At 37.0% G+C, this 14112-nt stretch overlaps 1 protein-coding gene across 1 annotated transcript in view; it reads right to left on the bottom strand.

Annotated features, from left to right (window-relative positions):
* Positions 1 to 14112, bottom strand: part of LOC120516336 (thyroid adenoma-associated protein homolog) — a 156288-nt gene that overhangs the window by 51650 nt on the left and 90526 nt on the right.

The raw sequence follows: 14112 nt of genomic DNA, 5'->3' as shown, positions 1-14112 counted from the left end.
TGCAGGACGAAGGCTTGATGGGGTGATTCGCTGCTCACCCACCATGCCGCTGCAGTTACTGCTCCTGACTGGACGTAGGCTGGATGGAGCGGAGGGGGGCATTTCAGTATAAACCTACAGTCCCTATCTCGTACGTAACCTGGGGATTGCCTGTATTTTCATCTGGTGTAGCCATTTTGAAGTAGACTAAGAACGATTTAAGCCCGACTAAAAAAATCTATTGATGGTGACAGAAGTGAAGGGACAGTGATGTAAAATGGATATACATAACTCATTCTATTTCATAATTTTTTTGATTTTAATGGAAGGTAATGGTTTGGTGTTAATGGGCAGGAGGTGTGGAAGTGGTGGGTGCACGTGGCACGTGTCGTACAGGTGTTGGGTGAATCTGGTGTGTTGGAATTGAAGCAAAAAGTTTATGAAAGCTGTGTGAGGGCAGTATGCTCTACGGGAGTATGAGTATGGTCAAACAAGGCAGAGCATGAAGCAAAGCTGGAAAGAACACAGATGAGAATGACCAGGTGTTTGTGTGGACTGAAAGGAGAGACAAACTGAGAGGAAGATGAATGATGAGCTGTGAGCCAAGAGAAAGGCTTGGCGAGACAGTGATAGGTTTTGTGCTGAGGAGAAGCTGAGGGGTTTTGAGCAAGTGGACCAAAGACAGAGGATGGCTGGATGAAGAGGTACATTAAGGTAGAAGTCAGGGGGTGATGAGGCCCTGCCTGAAGAAGCAGATCAAGATGTGCTTGTGATGGTGTCAGATGATATGCAAAAAAAGGTCTCACCCTAAAGGATGGCCATGACTCTGGTGCATAAAGAAAATGATTTTTGGGAATCAAGCTAACCCAGGGTAAACCTGGAAAATAGATGTTAAACTCTAGTTATACTGAGGACAATGTTTTTATATATATTTGTGTATTTTATTTTTTACTAATTTATGGCCACTGAACAATAAGCCTACAGAACTTAATTTTGTTGATAAAAAGCAACAGTTAATACCTGTGGTCTATAGTTTAATTATAAAAATACCAAAGTTAACACTTTAATGTAGGAAATAACACCTCTATGTGTCTGGTTATGCAGGAGCTTAATGTAAAAAGTTTTTTAAAGGGACAAAGGGGAAGAAGAAGAAAAAAAAAAAATCGGAATCGGCTAATCAAGTAACATGAAATTAGTGATCGGTATTGACCTTAAAAACCTGATCGGAGCATCCCTAATTTTGAAAAAACATAGACTGGAATATCCCAGACAAGCAAAAATTTATTTCACTGTTCTCAGTACATATACACATAACTATAAACTAGAAATAAAAGGATTTGAACAGAATGTGCATAAATCACAGCAGCTATCAGTTCTATCTGAAACAGATGTGTTCATAGTGTAATTATTCTTCCTTTCTTAAGGGAAAAATAATATGGAGATACAGAAAAAAATAATGTCTAAAACGAAAGGTGTTATCTTTTCTGTTTGCTCCACAGCTGTGAAATCACCAACTTTGAAGTACGGCTACAACATCAAACATACTGTACTGCTGACCACTCTTGTCACCATAAAGAAAAAAAAAACTCTGTTAAAGTTTTAAAACATGTTTGATGGCATGACAAGAATTAAGGACAGACTTCTCTCATAGACAAAAGGTTCAGGTGGTAAGCAGATTTCCAATTGTGGTTACTGGCACTGCACTTGCATACTTTCCTTTTCAAGTTTATAAAATTAAACGAGGAGTACCTGAAAGATCTGCAATTTTTCCTTTTGCTTTCACACAACATTTTTATAATGAATTACATTTTCTGTAACGTACACATTAAAACAAATACCGTAGATCCCGTTATATAAGCCGAGAATTTCGTCCTAGATTTTTGGCTTGGAGTTTGGGGGTCGGTTTATACAATGAGTATCGTTTCAGATTCAAGATTTCCAGCGCAATGCCGCTTTTGCCGATGAATACGGAAGTAAATAATGACGAAACCACAGAGCCATCTTTCAGATGAAGAAGTAACTTTGCATGCCGGTACTTTAAATTAAATAAAGAATTTATTCAAAAAAGTGTTTTAGTTGTTGATTTTATTAATAAAATTTATAATAAATTATCGGGAAGTTTAAAATGAAATTTTTTGTTTTGATTTACGATCAACATCTTGCGTTACGAAACGAATGCGGTCACGTGTATCCGCTTGCGCGATTGTAAACAAACAACCGAGAGCGTTAGTACCGTCAGTCGGAGCCCAGATACATGTGTTTGTGGATGTAATTTCCGTCATTGTAGTGATTTACCTATATATATATATATATATATATATATATATATATATATATATATTCATTAAGACCATGCAAGCAAGACACATAATTGCTAAGGAAGGAAGAGAAGGTAAAAGGAAGCGAAGGTGCAATCGAAACGAAGATGGACATTGTGTGGAAATATCTCCTACCTTCATGCAGCCCAAAGATGTCAAATTAAATGGTGAGTACAGTATGAAATTGTTTCTAGAATAGAATGCCTTTTATTGTCACTATACGCATCTACAATGAGATTAAAAGCAGCTCCTTCAGTGCAGAAAAAGTTCTGTATAGGGCTTGTATGGTTGTTTTAGCTTTAGCATAACGCGGATCTGCGGCCCGCTTCTGCTTTCTTTCCCTCCTCCGTCTGTGTCGTCTCCTAGACCCGACAACAATCCACGGAGAGCCCGCTGGTCTCGTTATGTTGTCTGGGATGTTGTGCGTGTGATGAAAAACACTCGAAACAGATGTCTGGCTCTGGACACCGATGTCTATAAGGTTCTGAATGGTGTAGCGGATGTTCGCCGAACCGATCGTGCACAAACAAGGACAAAAAAAAGTACAAAAACAACAAAAAAGTGCACTGAAAAGGAGAGCCCTGAGCGCTGCGACCATGCGTGCCGCCATGCTCCTAGCTTAATCGAAGTAGGCTAGGCACTTTTTATAACTTTTTAGTTAGTACATTAGAAAAATTATTGGTGTTTTGGTAAATTATGCACATTATATTATATATCAAAAATGGCGGCAGTCTCAAATTCTCGCCGATAAACATTATAAATATACCCGAAGAGACACTTTTAAGGAAATTTAGAAAATTTTGCTTGGAGAAGGGGGTCGGCTTAAATTCCGGTCATTGGCAAATACATGTAATTTAGTAGGTAGAGAAGGGGTTCGGCTAATAAACCGGGTCGGCCTGTATTCCGGGATCTACGGTATTCCAATATTTCTTAAAAGGAAAAATTGGTCTTGAAGAGGTTAGTAATTCAATAGGTAAATGATAAATTAAAATCAAATATAACACATTCATTTCACAGCAATTCAGCAAAGCTGATATCCAACTGTGCCAAACTTGACAGTGTCATGTGACCAGAGATTTGCCATCAACTCACAGAATTTCTACTTTTTATCCTGAAAGACAAATAGCACTTTCTCTGTTGTTTTAACTAAATTAAGTATATTAAAAAGCAATTGTTCAAACCTCCCTAGGTATGACTGATAAATACAATTGAATGTCTGCATATGATACAAAATGATTTAAACTATACAGTGGTAAGAAAAAATGTTTGTGAATCATTTGGAAATAGTCACATTTATTTATGACTTCGTCTTAAAATATGGCCTGAGCTAGCGTCGTGCAGTATATTGGTAATCAACAAGCAGATTTTTACCAAATTTTTAAAATGGTGCTCTTACCATATGAGAATGCAACTGAGATTGCTTTATGCTGCCTTTACTGAAAAGTAAGCTCTGTGTCTTTAAGAAAACACAGACGATAACGGAGCAGTTGTGATGATTCACTGCAAGCAGTGATGCATATAGGTGACTAGTAGAAAAACAAATTACGCTGGCTGAGTTTTGTAATGCAGTTATCAATTCAGTTACAAAAAAAGACATGGAAACAGTTGATAATACAAGTCACCCCCAAGTTGGTGATAAACAAGGCAGTCGAAGTGAGATAATGATTGCTTGTAAGGCAAATGAAAAAGCTGAGCCTGACAGCACACGTTTGTAAAAGGTGTTACGAGGCTCGTCTCGGCAAAGGTGGCAACACATCATATCTTTCCAAGCATATCAATGTCTTCCAGAGGTTGAGAAAACCAAACAGATATGAAATGATATTGACACTAAAAATAAGAAAATCTAAGATTAATGTACTTCAGTGGGTTAACAAGTGCAGCATTTTCACAAAAAGTACTTTCCTGAAGGCCGCTTGGTGCGCAGACCCAAACACAAACTTGTTCAAATTAAAGCTCAACAACTGTTACTCTGATTCTGTAAAGTGTGATGCAAGATATCACATTAAATTATGTTAATCCGCAACATAGTCTATGCATTTAACACCGTATTTTAATGAATGTGCTTTTAACTAATAATATTTATTAGCCCCAAAGGATGTTTGGCAAAAGGATTTCCCGATTGTATTGTGTTTATTTATTTGAAACACTTATTTTGAAATATTTCAAATTAACACATTGTAATGGCCAGGCTGCGAATTCAGAGGGCCATGACTGCTGCCAAGTGCCATACTTTCTGAAGGAGTGGTGGCGAGTTATGCAAATGAAGCATTACAGTGAGCTCGGGGGAACAGAGAGAAGGAGGGATCGGTACAATAAAGTGCAACAACTGCGAGAGTCCGGGGTCATTTGGCAAAATGTGCACAACGGGAAAAGACCTGTCCAAGAGAAATCAGAAAGCTGTTGATAGAGAGAGTAAGAATTTGCTAGACTGCAAAACCAGAACAGCACAGTGTGCGGAAGCAGCAGACGTAAGTATGAGAGAAAAGGAAGATCAATGATACAAATTTGGAGGTATGGTTTAGAGCTAAAGAACTATGACCAATAAAAAAAAAAAGACTCAGACATTTTGAGTTTTCTACTCATAAGAAGCACATACTGGTGTAAATCATGGCTTGCTAAAAAGAGGTCTCAGAAGATCTATGATGAAGAATTTTTGATTTGCATAACGTTAAAAGAGTTACAAAGTAAATTCACAGAGTTTAGATATTCATCAGTTAGACAAACTGCATATAAATGCTGATGATTTAGTACTGTAACTAATCTCCCTAGAAGTGACTGAGTAGCCAAAAAGATTTGATAGGCACAATTCAGAATGCTCAATGAGGTAAAAAAGAATCCCAGAGTAAAATGTTTAACCACATGCAAATCATTGAACAGGCATGGTGTCTATGGCAGGACACCAAGAAGGAAACCACTGCTCTCCAAAAATATTATACGCTGTAAGCATAAAGCTTGCCAAACACCACCTGGTCACTCCACAATGCTATTAGGAAAATGTTTTGTGTACTGAGGAAACTAAAGTTGAATTGCTCAGAAAGAATACTCAGTAGTACATATGGCAGGTCACACACGTACGAATAGGGTATATTGGTTATACTCATAATTCCACCCTGAAGCACAGGTTGGTGCTGTCACTTACTCCTTCTTGTCTTTTACCTTCAGATCTTAGGATCATCGAGAGGAAGAATTCTGATGCCGTTTCTACTTCTTATGTGTTAAGTCCTGCCTCTTCTGCCCTGGGAAGCATATAAAAAGCCAGCGACACAGAAAGCTGGCAGACATTTTGGAACTCACATTAGCATGAAAGGATACACCTGTGGCCGTACCGAGAAGAGAGCAACATTCCTTTTTATTTATCATTTTTGTGGCCATCCAACCTGGTCAAATTAAACAGGGATCACTGGCGGGTGCCCCAAACTTTTAACTTTTTTCTTTATTCTTATTACAGAAAAAACATTTTTTATAATTAATATTTTTTATTACATGAAAAAGCTCTGCATACAAACATGAAAACATCATCCCAATGCTAAGTTGTAGTGAAGTAAGAATCATGACTTGGGGCTGCCTTGCTGCTTCAGGGCATAGACAGATTGCCATCATCAAGGAGAACAGTAATCCTCAAGATTATCACGTTATCTGACAGGATAATGTCAGGGTGATGCAGCAGGACAATGACTGTCAACAAAGTAAATCTACTATAGAATGGTTTGGAAAAAAGAAAATCTACCATTTAGAGTGCCCAGTCAGAGCTGACACCTTAACTCAGGGGTGCCCAATGCGTCGATTGTGATCGACCGGTAGATCGCAAAGGTAGTGCAGGTAGATCGCGTTGCCACTTGATTGACATACAGGGTGGTCAATCTGAGATCTCTTTTCTTCTAACACACTGGTCATTCCGCACGCACGATCAAACGCACAAGCTACTGCAAAACTCCGGCTGTGATCTAGTTAGCCTTCCAATTTATATCGACTAAAGAAGGGATTTAAAAAAAAATTGTTTGGGGAGGGTATGGGCTGGATGTGGAATTGGAAGAGGATTTTTTTTCTCACAATGTCACAGTCGAAGTGCGTATGTGTCTGATCTGTCAATCTATCATTGCTATTCCAAAGAAGGAAAATGTGGAAAAGCACTGTCGAACTGTTCATAAAAACTACGAAACTGACTTCCTTTCGAAAAGCGATCTGAGAAAGAGAAAGGAGAGGGAACTAAAATCACAGTTAATCGGACAGCCGTCATTTTTCAGCGCCTTGATTTGGGGAGCATCCAAAACCTCGCGTCAGAACTGGAGATGCAATAGAAGGTGTGTGCACAACTTGACAGTATATGCTACACAGAGCAGATTGAATACTGTCTGTCAGAGTTTGACAGACGGTTTCAAGACTCAGCTTTACCTGAGCCAATTGCTACATTTAAGTGCTATTCATTTAGGGAAGATGTTGAGGGTGATTCACTCACATCAGAAATTGCAACACTCTTTCACCTAAAACTCCTCTACAGTGGAGGATGAGATTTTAACACTACAGGAAGACATTCAGCTGAAGTCTGGGGCTCTTGGACAGTTTTGGAACTTACAGAGGAAAAGTACCCAAACATGAGGAAATGTGCTACCTCCTTGACTATTCGGTTCTACTTATTTATGCGAGTCAGCCTTTTCCCACATGAAGATTATTAAATCCAAATACTGTAGTGACCATAAATGTATTGAATTGTTATTGTGCCATAAGGGTTATTCAGTTATGCAAGGTACGACAACATATATTTTATGTATAAAGTATACTTTTTAATGTAGGTAGATCATTTCGACCTGGTCATTTTAAAAGTAGCTCACAAGCCGAAAAAGTGTGGGCACCCCTGCCTTAATTCAACAGAGATGTTGTGTAATGATTTCAAGTGAGCCATTCACACCAGACATCCAAAGAATATGGCTGAACCATACGGAAGACTGGTCAAAAATTCCTCCTGAACATTATGCAGGTCTGATCCATAGCTATTGAAAGTCCTTAATTGAGGTCATTGCTGTCAAACAAGTTTTGACCAGTTATTAAGTCCAAGTGTTCACTTACTTTTTTCACAGCACACTGTAAATGTTGGATGGGTGTGTTTAATAAAAATATGAAAAAATATAATTGTGTGTTAAGCTTGAGCATATTATGTTTGTCTATACTTGTGACTTAGATAAAAATCATATCGCATTTTATGCCTAATTAAAGCAAAAAATGTAATTCCAAAGCATTCACATACTTTTTCTTGCCATATTCGATCATAACAATAGAATTCCTTAACCCACATAAACCAAGTCATCTCTGTAGGGTGCAAGGGAGGAACCAAGCATGGTGACAGTCTACTACAGCTAAAGGTAGCATATGGATCAAAAATTACCAACAAATATATGCCATTGGACTAAAAGTGTGGACGGCATGGTGGCACAGTAGTAAAACTGCTGCCTTGAAGTAAGGAGACCAGGGTTTGTGTACCAAGCGCTCCCTGCACGGAGTTTGGATGAATTCTTTGTGGCTGTGTGGTTTCCATCAGGTGCTCCAGTTTCCCCCCACAGTCCAAAGACATGTAGTTTAGGTGGACTGACGACGCTAAACTGGCCAATTTGTGTTCGTGTTCACCCAGAGATGAACTGGTGCCCTGTCCAGAGGTTTTTTGCTGCCTTGCACCCCATGTTTGCTGGGATTGGCTCCAGAACCCAGTGACCCTGCACAGGATTAACATGGCTTAGAAAATGGCGTGGTATAGACTGTAAGATATAATGGCAATACATTAAATTCAGTCCCGAAGAACATCATTACTAACTTCAGAATGTAATGATGGAGTGCTACCCTCATATTTCTGTACATATTAAAAACAACTGTACAATAATGTATCAAACCATGAAAGAAAAATGACTGACAGTCAAATATAAATTTCAAACCTTAATAATAATGGTCAGTAATGTCAAAAACTACAATTAAATCTAATAAAATAATAACTGCAGCATTTACAATATCAAAAAAATAATGAGAATTTTGACAACCCCAATTAAGGGTATTTCTGTGGTATGACCAGTGCAAGTGAGACAGAAATTTTCCAAGTAAGTAAAAAAATGGACTTATAAAGAATGGGTACACTTGAAATGAGTGTACACTTATAACATTTGTGTTTTAAAATTAGTCAAATTTGTGTGACAAAATTAGTTTAGAATTAATCAGTATAAATATAAATATAGTGTAGTATATCTTACACAAATTTTGGAGGCGGACATGGAGAGGATATTGTTTACATGTATGACTGTTTTTTTTATTCTCACCTCAAACATCATATTTAACAGACGGTTACAATAAACATACGTATCAAACCATACTGTCAGGTTTCTGAATTCTTTTAGGACCCCACTGCCAAACAGGATGGCATGCCAAAGCACGACTGCCGCATCTGTGGAGGACTGCTTGTCCATTGCCGAGGCAACCAGAGGTTTGCAGTGCATAATATATGTATAACTTGGCTAATGACCTGGCCCCGACTATGCCCATTTGCTGTGTCCATGTATAGGAGACTGGTAGCTCCCGCTGCAATAAATAACCCTGTTGTTCCTGTTTCAAGTTGATTAAAGCTGGTTTTGCTAAAGTATTGAGACTTAGCCTCGTGTTTTGGGTTGCAAGACAGTGACTCACGAGTCACCATACATATGACATATTTCAACATCTCGCCTTTTTCTTGCTAAAGTTAGCATTTCACATTATCATGATGGAGAAAAAGCAGTTTTGCAATCAGGTTTTTTTTAACTCTAATTGTTTATGGCAATCAATACAGATTATGTGTCTGTTAGTAAGTATTAAAGGACATAAAACTGGTGGAATTGCGCTTACAAGATTTCCCCTCAGACTAGAAACTCTGGCAGTATCAAAAGTGTGCTGGACTGCTAGAAATTTTCAATGTAATGACTTTCAAAGAAATTATGGAAAACACTCTAACAGTATTAGTATATGCCCTTTAGGGAATTCTCCTTAAGAGTGTTAGATTAACTGAACAAGTGGCAGGACAAAAACCTACAGGGCAAATCCATGTCAATAAAAGCACACAAGACAGAAGATGACAGCATATGATTTGCTTATGTAAATGTGTTGAGCTAATTAATGCTGCTTTTGAGTTTTAGAATATAGCTTTGATTTGTCTTCTTCAGCAATTGATTCCAATACCTTTATCAATTTCAGGACAATGTCCATTTTTCCATCTTGGTACAACAGTTGTGTCTTCTGATATGCCTGTAAGTCCTTAACTACTGCTCCTCTTTAATACGCTTTTACATATCAGGGTCCACAGTTACATAAACAAATATAAAACAGCTCTTTAAAAGCACTCTTTTATCTTGAACTTGAAAAAACAGGCCTTGGAGTCTTTCAAAACAAAAGCCAAACTTAACTAATTTTCAAAGAAAATCAAGTCCATTTGTGACTTTTTGAAATTAAAAGAATTCAAAAGCACCCTGTTGAGAACTGTTCTCCTGCAGATGGGTGGGACTGCCTGATACACTCAAAGATGCAAGCACCTCAGACAGATAAGGCCAATTGCTACAGGCAATCAACCACCAAAAAAGATTTTTTATTGCTGTGAGAGATAAGGCTCAGGTATAAAGGCTGCTGATCCTGCTTTTGTTTTCTAGTGTCTGTGTGAAAGTGTGCTTTCTCTGTAACCGAAGCAGCTCTAGGAAGTGAAGTGCTGAATTTACTGCCTCATACGTCACAATATTTTTCCGTTTTAAAGAAGCACTCATGCAACACTACTTTAAAGAAGCCTAAGCTATGTAAATGATACCATAATTCACTTGTGAGTTTCTGTGAGACTGATTTTTAATCTTTAAGCTGGAGCACGAGCAAAGGAAGTTACATATCATTAGGAAACAACCAGATGAAGAATTCTCAAATGTGGTGTGTCATTCATATTGTTTATTAGGACTGCTAATTGTACAGAGTCTTGTTTTTTTCATTAAAATTGTGATTAATTTAATTAATGAAACTGATTGTAGCAAATGTCTATTTGAGTACCTGAAGGTTTGTTTGTAAGTCATGATCTGTTTTGCAGATTTCTATCTTTACTCTGGGCACAATAATACATTCACTTTAAATTTTAACAGATTTCTTTGGACTTCCTGGCTTGGCTTTCACCCTGATATTTTGTGGGACCCTATATACATAGGTGTATGCCTTTCTAAACTATGTTTAATTAATTCATCTTGCTATAGGCACACTCCAATCAAGTTCTAGCTACATCATCTCAAGGAAAATTAAAGCAAACACAATGCACCTGACTACAGTTTATAGTGCCACAGCAAAGGGTCTGAATTCTTACATAAATGAGATATTTCAGTTTTAGATTTTTTAATAAACTTGCAAACCTTTCTGAAAACATGTTTTCACTTTGCCACCGTGGGTTAATAAATGCAGACTCACGAGTAAAAGTTGCAAAATTAAATCTACACCATACCAAAGTGGCAGAAAGTGAAGGGATTTAAATACTTTCTGAATAATAAATGCACATTTTTTTTTTTTAAATACTTTTTTTTTTTTTTTATCAAGCCAACTTTCCAACTCTATGCCCTGCTTTGTAAGCCTTGCTATAAACCCCTTTCATATTCTTAAGTCTGGTTATATAATTGTTCTTCAGACATTTTTTTGTACTGGGACTTCACCTTAGGAACATTCAACCATGCTTCCAGAACTATGATAACTAACACAGACATCTACAGTATGTCTGCAATCTGCATTCTGCTCCACAAAGGCATCAAATAATAGACCTCTCTCTAAAACCACTCTGCCAGATGTATTCAGATGGCAATAAATTAAAGAGTTTTCCTTGAAGTCTACCTCCTCTGGCTTGAATTCAGCAATTTCCTTACTTCCTGTTATTACTTATTTTCAAAATTCTCTTTCATTGCAAATATTTAGTAAACGCATAACAAGTCTATCATTAAATGCAATAAACAATTATTTTCAGACACAACTGCTTCCAGCGGCAAAACATATGACCAGTTAAAACTTGCACCATTGGCCAGCTATTTTTATTGTATAGTTATAACCACACCTGGAATGATGTGCTGCAGAGAATACCATCACTTTCATAGATGGCTTCGATTTACTTAGTAAGAATTGCTTGTGGCACAAAATACTGTATGTCATCAACCAGTCCAAATGCTATCACATTCTGCATCCCAGAACGACAGGACTCTTGTAAAAATAAGTACTTTTCTTTTTTTAATACTTTTTCTAAGTATGCTTGGGTAAGGGTCTCTGTACAAGATTCATTATTTTAGGTGGATACTAATCAGGGTTTCTGTCTTTTCTCATTAAACTTAATTAAAAAAACAAACAAAATAAAGTTTAAGAGTCATGATATCGAAAATTACTAAGAACTTACACAGAATTATTGTTCTGTATTTCTTTGTCGTGTGCATTTATAAAAGTTTTATCTCTAGCACTTATGGCACATTCTCTCCTTTACACATCCATTCAATTCTGTCCATAGATGATCAAAAGAGCACAATGTGAAGCTATTATTAAAATCAGAAACTAGTATCTCTCTATTATTAAGCTTGTTGTTTAATTATATATCTGCTTCCTCAGACTGAAGCCAGACTAGAGGTTCTATATCTCTCTATTATAAAAGGAAATCTTGTGACGAGACTATTGCCAAGAGATTTTTTCAAGTTCCGCCCTCCTCTCAACCATTTATGGTTAACTGCACGCGGTCTTCTCACCTCTCATTCTTGTGAATGCTTTTGTCAGACACATTTCCTGTGCTCTCAGGTCTTATAAAGTTTTAAGTTTTCCTCACTTTAAGTTCCCAATTAAAGAAGATGTATGATGTCCAAATCTTATTGAAAAATGTCATCCCGAAGGGTTATCAACAGAAGAAATGAGTACACAGGCAATCCTGGCACTGAGAAACAATGAAGTCAAACAAATTAATGCAAAAATTGTTGATCAGTTACAAGGCAAATTGGTTAAATGCATATCAATAGACTATGCTGAAACAGTTGTTGTTGATGGTACGGAAGTTGAAAACATCATCTTACAATATCTTGTAGAATATCTACAACCGTTAACACCATCTGGTATTCCACTGGCCGAATTACTGTTGAAAGAAGGATGTATAGTAATGTTATTGTGTAATTCATGTCTGAGTGATGGGCTATGCAATAGGACAAGATTAGATGTATTCAAAATTGGTCAAACAATTCTGACATGTAAAATTTTAACAGGTGACAAGAAAGGTAATGTACTACATCTTCAGGGGGTAACATTAGACTCCAAAGGAGATCTTGATATGCCATTTGTATTAAAACGTTTACAGTTTCCCGTTGGAATAGCTTTTTGCTATGACAATTAACAAATTACAGGGACAAACATTCGAAAAAGTTGGTTTATTTATTAGAGAGAAAGTAATGATATTCACTCACGGGCAGTTATACGTTGCGATGTCACAATGTGAAGTCCAAACACAGAATCACAATTCAACGTGATATTGATGTAAAGTTAATTCCAAAAAATGTTTTTATTGAATTTTTACAGTAAAAGTTTAAAAAGTATTTGCGTGTTAATTTCAAAGCCAAACACAATGAAAACGTATAACGCAACGAATACCTCTAACGCAACATGAAACATAATTTTCTTTCAGTTTATTACATTTTACTATGGTTAATTACTCGCTGTATTATAAAATAGTTAGTTCTATTATGCATATGTAAGAATTCCTGTGAAAATAACAATCTGTTTAAATTGTACATCGGATTCCTACATACGCAAGCGGCAGATCCGCGAGCACAGCCCTCTACAGTAGTATATACTCACCAACATAATGATTTGATTTACTATAACTTTAATCCAAAGTTTTATTAAGACTCTTGCTGCATAGCACTATACCCTGCATCGCTGATGTACCTGCTGCAGTGATTTCTATCGGAAACATTTTCAAAATAGGAGATTTCAATTCCAATAAAAACTAAAATGGCAGCACAAAACAAGCCAGAGGAGCCACATATTCACTATTACATGTATGCAAGTCTGTTCAGTGACAATTAACTAAAGTACAGTCAGTATATGAAGAATAAGAGTAAAATAACAAATGTACTCTTCTAATAAGTGAATGCACAGACTTATTCCAATTGCCAAGATACTTGGTCCGGAGGGCTGACCTGACAACGTGGCATACGAAGAGATCCTTAACAAATAATTATTGGTATATTTTCCCTCAGTTTAAAAAGGTTTAATTTTCTTCTTAATAAAAATTTTAAGGCAGTACTTTGCTGCTGCAAAGCTGGTATTTATATATATATATATATATATATATATATATATATATATATATATATACACAAATAAAAGGCAAAGCCCTCACTGACTCACTCATCACTAATTCTCCAACTTCCCGTGTAGGTAGAAGGCTGAAATTTGGCAGGCTCATTCCTTACAGCTGCCTTACAAAAGTTGGCCAGGTTTCATTTCATTTCAAATTCTACGCGTAATGGTCATAACTGGAAGCTATTTTTCTGCATATACTGTAACGGAGTTGAGCTCGAACGCTGTGGGGGGCGGAGTTTCGTGTGACACGCAGTACGTAGAAAACCAGGAAGAGCCCCAAAAACCACTGATGAAAACATACATTATATAATTAAGAAGGCAGCGAAACAATTAGAAGCGAGCGAGTGACATATAAAACCATATTCAGCAGCTCACGTGAACCGACGCAGTGCGCAGACAAAAAGCAACAGTTCCAAAGAGTGCTGAACAAAAACCGAATTACACTGCTACACTCTAAATAGACAAACCACAC

Source organism: Polypterus senegalus, chromosome 16, assembly GCF_016835505.1.
Source record: "Polypterus senegalus isolate Bchr_013 chromosome 16, ASM1683550v1, whole genome shotgun sequence".
NCBI lineage: Eukaryota > Metazoa > Chordata > Cladistia > Polypteriformes > Polypteridae > Polypterus > Polypterus senegalus.
Note: the sequence above shows the minus strand (reverse complement) of the source record. Positions and strands in the feature narration are given on the sequence as shown.